Source organism: Malurus melanocephalus, unplaced genomic scaffold (assembly GCF_030028575.1).
Source record: "Malurus melanocephalus ecotype Western Australia unplaced genomic scaffold, MMel_1.1 scaffold_490, whole genome shotgun sequence".
NCBI lineage: Eukaryota > Metazoa > Chordata > Aves > Passeriformes > Maluridae > Malurus > Malurus melanocephalus.
Window position 1 is genome coordinate 115,185 of NW_026623722.1, and position 10,120 is coordinate 125,304.

General features: G+C 39.6%; 1 protein-coding gene across 1 annotated transcript in view; it reads right to left on the reverse strand.

Moving 5' to 3' along the window:
- PRR5 (proline rich 5) overlaps window positions 1-10,120 on the reverse strand; it is a 63,394-nt gene that overhangs the window by 37,811 nt on the left and 15,463 nt on the right. Inside the window, exon 2 of the mRNA XM_057381067.1 lies at window positions 5,663-5,803. The gene's annotated coding sequence lies outside the window, so the exon portion shown is untranslated. The remainder of the gene's footprint in view (window positions 1-5,662; window positions 5,804-10,120) is intronic.

Consider the following 10,120-nt stretch of genomic DNA (forward strand, 5'->3'; position numbering starts at 1 on the left):
ARTTGGTACTAAAACATTATTTGCAAGCCAGTCTTCAGCTGGCTTTTRGGGAATCAAGGCTTCAATTTGCCTGTTTAGACTGTGAGATCTTCTTTACTCTTTTCAGTGTGGGCATTCACTTTGTCAGCCAGCAAAACAAGGCCCTGAGCTCAGATATAGACCCCAGTTCTCAGCCTAATCTAACACAAGTCATGAACTGAGCAGTACCTGCTGAAAGCATCYGTGAAATCCCACCCCCTTCATTAGCAATAGTTTTTGGTTTTACAGAGCATAGCAACACAAGCAGTTCTTAAAATACAGTAGATARCTAAATAATTTTTTCTTGTTCTTCAAGAGAAAGGCATGAGGAGAGAATTAGGATTAAAGACAGTGCAGTGGTCCAAAAAAAATGCAGTGGTTTGTGGGAGGAAMTGAGGACCAATGCTCTGGATTATAGGACCTGTGGCATTACCACATGCCCAGTGGCACATGCCCCTAGGAAAGRAGGTGGAATTCTGAGTGCCAGATTATTACTTTTGTAGTACCAGGCACTACTGTTGTCCCCTCAGTGAATTTACAACCCTCTGTAATCAGTGCATACTCCAAGGCATACTGCTCTTAAATGGAAGTCAAATCTTTTTTTTAATTTAGAAATTAAGATCTCAAGTATTCTGATCAATAAGTAAATCAAACTTTTTAAAATACTTCGTGGTCCTATTACAATATATTGAGATAGTGTAAAATTAATCTTATGAAGTAACCGAGCTCATAATGCACATGATTTTTTTCCCTTCCTAAGCTCTATGTGAATTCTTTCCTAAATTGTCYATCTTGCATAATTTTAATTGGATCCAGAACACCATGACCTTGATGTAGCAGCTACAGTCTCTCAGTGCTGCCTTCTACAGTTATATATGGCACAGAGCCTTCCAAATCTGCGAACCCTGAGATCAGAAGTGTGTGCTGCACATTGCTGTTTTTCTTATATCCAAACATTTCTGATTCAAGGTCTTCCAAGATGGCTCTGATTGCCTTGGAAGGTCACCAAGATAAAGCACCCACTTTGGTAACTCACTGAGTTTCTAATAAACTGCACTGGTGGCTAGCTTTAGTTACAAGTAATATCCTGGCTTTTCTCTCAGAGCCACGACATCGCTTGTGTAATGTTCTCTCTGAGCATGGCTGGAAACACAACCTGGGCCTTGAGATTTCTGTCACTTCCTGCACCTAAATCAGGGACATCAGACCCAAGCAATGCAAGAGTCAGCTGTGCAAATGGGGAATCTTTYGATTCTAGTGGCATTACACTGCTGTTATTTGCACGGTGCTATAGCTCTTTGGAACAAATCCTGTAGTCCTGCAAGAATCACAAAAGTCTGGTGTTCAGTACAAATGGATTCTTTCAGAAAATTCATCATTCTCCCTTTGTCTCACAAGGATATCTTTCTGAATGGAAAAATTGCCAGAGTGATTTAAAAGACAATCCAAAATTGCAACATCTATCTGAGCATTTGGACTCTGCAACACTCAGTGTGATGGAAATTTCATTAGTAACTTAAAAATGGGSTTTTGCCACCTTTCACACACTCATGCTGAGACAGTCCCTGCAGACTGAGATATTGGGCAGTGGAAACAGCATGAGTATGAAAAGCCTTAATTGCACAATTTTACAATTGTACCTTTAAATCTTCATTTCAGCAGGTCCAGTGCTACGACCTCTCAATATGGATCACATTCTGAGTGTTTTCTCAGGGATGCTCTGGGAAATAACACATTTCAAAGGGAAGACTGATAGAATTTTTTAAGACTCCACAGCAAGGTTTGAAAAAACTCTTCACTGTCACTCAGTCTTCAACTGGACACATGACATCAACATATGAGTTACCACCTAGTAGAAATGCCTCAATATCAAGGAGGTAAAGCAAATTCCATTACATTTCCTTACTGAAAACATTTTTTCCCCACAAGGTAGCAACAACTAGATACTTAATTGAGGTACTCCTCCTCATCTAAAGTCAGCATAAACCTCCTCAGGCTACTGGGGTRTACAGTGGAAGAACAGAGGCATCATTCAGAAGGCATCCAAAACTGTTAGATACTTTAAGATTTAATTGAGAGGTTTAATTAAAGTATGACCAGGGCCCACTTGCATTTCACCCTCTTCTTAGACCTTTATCAAGAAATGGTATCTATTTATCAATGGCATTGAAACAGCTACAAGTCTCAGTTCAATTGTAGAACYCAAGTTCTAAAGACATTATAAAAAACTCAATCAATTTTCAAGCCCATATCATGATTTTTTTTGAAGCCTCATAATTTAACTTTTGGAAGTTACTCAGCTCTCAGTGATGTAACCTGTCCTCCCTGCAGGAAATGGAAGAGGAATGAAAGGTGCTACTTTGAATACATAAATTAGATTACATGAATGTCATCCCAGTCTCTTTTTGCCTAACTTATCATAATACAAATGTAAATAATCTGCCATCCAACTAACRAATTTTTAAATTGCTCAAGTACATGTTCTGACCCTGGATGAAGAAATCTTTGAGAGCTATCACTGGTTTACAAGGTAAGCTGGTATTTCAAGTTGGAAGATATTAAATTAGGATTTCTAAGTGAATCTGCTGCTGACCAAAGGCATYGATAGATTGAGAGAAAAAGGACAAAGGCTTTCATGAGACAACCTCAACAGAATGACTGCCTAAGAGTATCTTCTGGCTACAGAATCAAATGAAATTTTAGGGAGACTYGAGCTCAGASTAACACCCTCCAGCAGTAAATAAGRGATGTACAATAAMTTAAAATACCATCAGGTTCTCCTTTTTTATTTAGAGGTGGAGAAAAAGGGAGCAAACAAAGAGTTACAACTTTRTCAGCAATTTCCCATAATATTAATTACTACAAAAGTGAGTGCTCCTSTGCTATGACACAGTAAACCCTGCTAACATTCCTTTATTATCTCAACCTACTGACTTACTCTCCTACTGACTTGTCTCCTCAGGAGGACAGCAAATGTGTCACTTTRCCTTTTCTGACTGGTTCTGCAATGYCAAGGCTTCTGCATGGGCTGACTTTGAAACCTGTGACATTTCCATGGACTAACACAGGACACATCCAGAAATTAAAACCTATGGACGAACATTTACAAAGGCTGTGGGCCTGCAGATGTAAACTAATGGGGGCCTGAAATTTTCACTACCTGTTTTCTGTGGCCCCTGTTACAGTAAGACCAGACTCCTAAGATCTTTAAATGAACAGCACAATAAAGAGTGAGTAATACTTCTAACTATAAAAATATGCACACAGTTGGAATATAAAATCTGAATATAATAAAACTGTGAGCATTGCTGAAAGTAATACTGCCAGCCAGTGATGCAATGAAAAAAACCCAAGTGGTTATAAAATACTGGGTTTGCATTGGGAAAGCAGTGATTTTTCATAAGACATCACTATTTCCAGTCAGCAAACACTCYGTCAGGGTGGTAGTAAGTTGCTCAAGGCATAATGTTTAATAATGACTCCTYGCATGGTGGGAACTCTCATCAGTAAGGTTACAGATTACATGGCAATCTATAAAAAGTTTAGAGTAGGATAGTTTGCAAATGCTGCTCTAAAAACAGAGGGCTTACACACAGGTCTCTGTTTACTCTGAGTTATTTAGAATACCAAGAATAAAAAGTTTAACAGTGAACAAAAAAAAGACAGATTGTACACAGTGAACTTTTAAAACAGTTCAACAAAGCACGAAAGCAGCTTTTACTTCAACTGGCAGTGGCTGACTCCTCCTAGGAGCTGTATTTGGAGTTGCAGCTGACAGAACTCATGATTGGTAGCAGATTAGTTGGTAGACTGCTAATTTAGCTAAGAGCAGATGTGGATATTTGTTTCAGGGAGGGTTATAAARTTCAGRAGCAGAAATTTTCTGGGTATGCTTGAACCAGTGCAGGCAGAGATAGCAAGGATTTCCTGCTTGAGTAATTCTTCCTTCACCTTTTCCAGATGAATCACTTGTGAAGAGAAAAGCAATGCACATACYCATCATGACTTGGAACTATCAAGTCCCCATTGTACAATAACCCCTCTCTGCTACTGATATCCTTAWCTCACATCTCAGGGAATCCAGAGTGGCAGTACCTAAAAACAGCCCTCTGGAAATCCTAAGGGAAAAATGCAGTACAAGTAAACATGAGTGGTCTCATTTTTCTTTCACTTTGAAACATCCATGTCCAGTTTACAGAACAAGGTAAGTTCTGCTGCAGGTTTTAGCCTTGCATCCTTAGGATTGTTCAAGGCCAGGCTGGATGGGGCTTGGAGCACCCTGCTCTAGTGGAAGATGTCCCTGCCTATGGCAGGGGGATTGGAWCAAGATGATTTTCAAGGTCCTTTCCAACCCAACACTGTGACTATGATTAGAGCAATGTAAGGCKCCAGCAAACTGCATTTTGGAGGGGACCATTTACTCCTGCAGCCTGGGATCAGACCAAGTAACACTGTAGGAAATCCAGCTACAATGCAATAAGGCAGYATAGAACAAGAATTTCCAGGATTCCCGCTCCATACAGATTAGAAAGAAAGCATGCATTACAACCAACTGAATTGAAATAAAAGTCTTCATGAACCAACACTTTAAAAAAGACCTCTTTCCTTAAAAAAACACAGGAAAAAAGCTGAAGCCACAACAGAGGTTAGATTCTGCAGCTTAGTGATAAAGTAAATAAATCTTTATACATTSAGAAAGAAAATTCTTTTGGAGGAGGAAACTGACAACTGTTTTCTGAGAAAATTTCTAAGTTGTTTTGAAAAAAACAACAGTTCCTACATGTGATGATAATGTTAAAAGGAAAACAGAACAACACAAAAGACAGAGCAAGCACACTTACTTTCCTTTCACATAAACGCACTTGCACACCACCATGCACACTCTCCTTTGATGACTAGCAATTAATGAAAGTGATTGCAAGAAATCATTAAAAAAGCTCTTATCCTAAAAACCTTGAATCTCRAACACAAATCCAATTCTAACAATGAACAGTGATGTTTTAGCCAGGCCCCTCTGCAGAAAAGCTGTAGCTATGTGAGACATTCCTACAGCTCAGCTGYTCAGTGTCCCTTCTTGCCACACCCATATACATATCACTCATATAAGGGTCATTTGAGAATCCCCCATTGCTTTATGCACAGCCAGCCAGGACACCTTAAACTGTTTCTGTAGCCCTCACTGTGATCTTAACAAAAAGCAACTGAACACTCTTGTTCAGCTTGAGGGTGCTGTGGTGGTGACACCCCAGCTTTTCCATCACCCATTCTGGCTCTCCTCTTCAGCACTTTTTTCCTCAAGGACATAAAGTTATTTAGAGGCTCCTCTCAGATAGCAACAATTCMAGCAATTTTCTGTATTGCTTGCTCACAATCCTGATTCAGCTGTAAATAGATTCCCAGCTGAAAGTTCATGCATAGCATTTTTTAAGCTGCAAGAAAGCTACATAGATGCAGAYTGACATGCACTGATGCTAAAGACTCCAAAGTACTGCACTATTATTCAGGTATTTTCCTGTGGCAAAAAATAAAGATATTTTGGAGAAGATATGTTAACCCCACTGTGTCCAACAAAATGAACTCTCCAGGTGTCTGAATTTGGAAACATTTTCCAGTCGCGATTAGTGTTACAGAAACATGTGCTTACCTGCTAAAGGAAGAAGAAAACGGGACTGAACAGTAAACAGGGAAGACTCTGCAGCAGGTTTCCAAGAGTCAACATGAAAATTCTTCACAGGTGATACAAACTGGTTGAAAAAAGTCAGGTCCTTGCAAAAAAAAGTCAGCTCTGCAACAAAAGATGAATAAAAGAGTAGTACTGTAAAACTGCTATTCTACAATATGTTTCAAGAGTTTGTTATCCACTAATAAACCCATAAYAACACACACAGAAGTAAAATAAGCACAATAATTAGTGCTGTTCTACCTCATCTCTGACTCAAATATTTCTTCTCAYGCTTTTCCGTTTTGTATTTCCTTCAGGGAGAGAAATTAATTGGCACTAACATCAAGAGATAAGTGTATCTCTAAAGAAGGTAAGAGAGTTTCCATGGGCACAGAAGTGCAAGCAGCTCTGTGTCCCAGCATCAAAGAGGTGACAGAAAAAGGTTTAAAATATGCTGCATGATCGACTGTGATCAGCTTTGGAGAGCAGATGCCTTGGAAGGCCCAGGAAAGTCTTAAATGAATCATTTAGAAATACTGTGAATTCTTTCTTTAGGGCTTCAAATGAGGGGTGCAATTTCACTGCCTGCCCTGGTCTCGAAGAKCCCCTTTGAGGTGACGATTAATGCAGTAAACAATCCCAGAGTGGATAAACTGGTGCAGCACAGAATTAAGAAYTATGTGACTTCTAACCCCAATATAAACAACTTCATAATTTAAAGATTATTTTTGTAAATAGCTGGTCAATAAATAGAACACTACTAGGAAAATCATATACATGTGTATATAAATATATATGCATACATACACCATACACATAGATACACAGTGGTATTCACATGCATCACATTCTGAGTACAGTTCTTCATGCCTTGCATTTTGCACAGTCATTACTACCAGCTCTAACACACTGCTAAATTTAACTAGAAATATATAGCTGTCYTTTTCGGCTTAGCTCATCCTGGGTCTAAACCACTCTTGCTTTTGTTTTGTGGCATTTCATACCCACTCTGCAAGGATGTGACTTCAGGTAAARCATGTATTTTAAAGTTCATCTTTCCTGTGCTTGAGAGAACTAAATAATCCCTTTATATTCCCACCTTTGCTCCACGGGTATAGCTTCGTTCTGTTACCATTTACTTTAGGCAAACTCAGAGGTTCAGTTTAAGTGAGAGCATTAGGCAAAGTCAGTGCATTTTGCATTTTGCAATGGGTTCAGGAGCACAAACACAAGCAGGTCAGCAGAGAGCTGMACAACTGGAGAAATCCCTCTCAGCTTGGAGGCTGCAGAGCCATGAACTGTCCCGAGCACCAGGGCCCAGGGAAAGCAACCTCTTAGCAGCATGTGGGAGATAACACACAAACAAAACCAACATGAGGGATGTGGTACAAAAACACAAGAWGCAAACATGGTCACACCAGAGAAACAATTCTCATGGACAAAGCTGAACATTGCACTGCTCTAATTTTATGAGAAATCCCACTGATGAGCTTAGGCCTGAGCAGCAGGCCTYAGSCAGAGTTGAYTTACAAGWTGGATCCTGGGCATTATGTGACTGACACCATCAGTATTATTTAGCTAAAAACAGATGAACGAGACACTTAATGCTAACTGTTTAACACCAAACTGGCTGCTTTAGAAACTTTCACATAACCTTGTGCACCTATCTGCAAGAAAAGTGTAATTTTAAGACATTTTCCCAACTGACATGAATAGAGTCTTGTCTGTAGGGTATCCCCTCCCAGTCAAGGCCTGGCCCCTGCTGGTCGGGAAGTGMGCCATCAGATCCAGGAGTTTCTGTGCTAAAAATATTATCAAATCACTTTGACTTGCTGATTTGAGCCTGTAAAAGCTGGACCCACGTTCAGGGTGAATTTGGAGACCKCACTAACAGGCAGACATGTCATGTAGGATTTTCCCAATTGCCAGGAAGGGTTCTCCAGGTCCTCACTGCAAAATGGGGCTCCCCACTGACTGCAGACTGTGGATGATGGTAAAGGATTTAGGCAATTGCTGATGGATCTTTCTCAATCACTATCCTTTCTCTGGTATAGTAATGATTAGGTGCACTATCCTTTCTCTGGTATAGTAATGATTAGGTGCACTATCCTTTCTCTGGTATAGTAATGATTAGGTGCACTACCTTGCTTATTTTTGCTTGTTGCTAAAGTCAAGCGCATGCAGAGTTTTATTGAATGTATCCTTTTCCTTTTGTGTTGCCTTAACGTTCGTAGTAAAGTAAGACCATTCTTTCCATTGGTGTCTGTGTCCTTTAAATAGCTGCCATCAATTGGCAGAACACCCACCAATTTCAGACAGATATTATCAACAGACTGCAATAATAGCTAATTAGCTCTCAAAAAATGAGGTCCTTACAATTATGAAAGTAGTGTTTTGCTTGGACAACCTGCTCTGACATTTCTATACCTGCAGATTAAAAAAAAACTTCCACTTTGCCATAACCAGTGATAATCTGATCAGCCAGGATAATAAACCCACATCATAGTGCTAATCTTTAGGATTTGAGAAGGCCATTTCAGAGTAAACTCCACTYCCTTTTTTACTTAAACTGACTTAACTTGGATGATTAAAACTCAGCTGCTCCATCAATGCAAGCACAACATATAAACTATATATTTTTTAATTTGTGAAGTACATTTATCTTGCTTTCATCTAATATTCAGTATATTCTACACTACACAGAGGTTCAGGAGAAGAAGAGAATGCCTAAAAAAAAAAAAAAACCAACCCATGACGCTGCAGTACAGAAATTCCAGGAGACTGTAATTAAACATATTCCTTTCTCCAGCTGAGCAATCAGTGCATTCTTTGGCAGATAAAGCAAATGAAGAATTCATTTGTCATCAAGTATTGATACATCCCCTAAACCAGGAATTTCCCAGAAGCAGAATTTCAGAATCACATTACAGTTTTCTCAGGCAGGCACTGCTGGCCCACCTCTCTGCTTCACTCCAGGGAAACCAGCAACACAAGATTCTTCAGAAGAATCACTGTTAATGACCCAAAATTACCACCAGGTTTTAACATTACAGACCTCCTGACCAGCATGGGAAGAAACATGACCCCAGAACATTTTGGACCCTAAAGTTGCCACAAATCTGTGCCACAGGGCAGGGCAATTTCCAGGTAAATTCTACATGTGAGGGAGTAGAAGTAAAAATTTAGTGTGGTAACTAACTGATACTGTTTGGGATTTTGTTCAAAACCAAACTGTTACCCCTGGCAGAGATGATAGCTGTCCAAATGTTAGGGAGCATTCAAAAATAAAGGGCAAACCACAGGATCACTCCTCACAAGTGCATCACAAAAAATACAACTGCCCTCCTTTCCTAAGTGACCGTATTTTGAAATTTAATTTCATTTCATTTTAATTTAATTTTAATTTATTTGTGTGAGCGAAACTGATTTCTCATACAGCATGAATTTGCTCAGTGAAGGGAGTGTCGGATCCTTGTCAGTACTGACAACGAGAGCTGCTGTTCATCAGTATTTCAGTGTGGCTGTCAAGAGTTGCCCCACTTACCATGGACTGCTCAGCCAGCTCCTGCCTGAGAAATCGGTCACACACACTCTAATTTCAGCTGTTACTGTGGATGTCTTTCAATTCAGCCATGAGTGGCCAGCAAATAAGCCCTATCATTTCAGTGACTGCATTTGACAAAGGTGCAAGCCAAGAATCAAAGCTCTGGCTGCAAATGGTGATTGCAATTAAACTCCAATCAGCCTGGCAGGGTCTGTTGTGTTAAAACCCACCATGGTTCTGTTATGGACATTTTCCCACTGAAAAATTTTAACTTGGCTGCAAGGACAGGATATTGTATYGATGGCTAGGGACTGAAAAGGCCTTGGTCACTACTTATAAAATTTTGCCAGCTCAGCTCAATCAACCACAAGTGTGGAAAAAAGTGCATGGGAAGAGTGAAATGAAAAGCCATCAATACAAAATGCACCATCTGYAGTCTTGGCTTTATTCTTCAAGTTACAGATGCAGATTTTCCTTTGGGCTAGCTGAGCTTTACCTCAACAGTGTTTGCCTCCTCTGACATTTAACTAATCAACCTGTAACTGGTACCAACAAAAAACCCACAGGATTCAGCCTTCTCAAGCACCATGTTTCACTGTTATTTCAAACCTATGAAAGCCTTTTTCTTCTTTAATTTTACCAGAGATAGAAAGATGCCAGTATGTCTTCTGGGCTTTAAATCCCTGATGTTTCGCCTTCAAAACAATACTTTAATGGTGACTATAAATCACTATAAATTCAAATTATAAYTAAAGGATGGATTCTGATGAGTTCTGGCTAGAGAAGATGATACAAAGGCCCCGCTGACTTTGCCTGGGGCAACATTGCACCTCAGACAAATAAGTAGATTGTTTTTAAGGCTGACTTCTCATAGCTGATTTTTTTTTTTTTTTTTT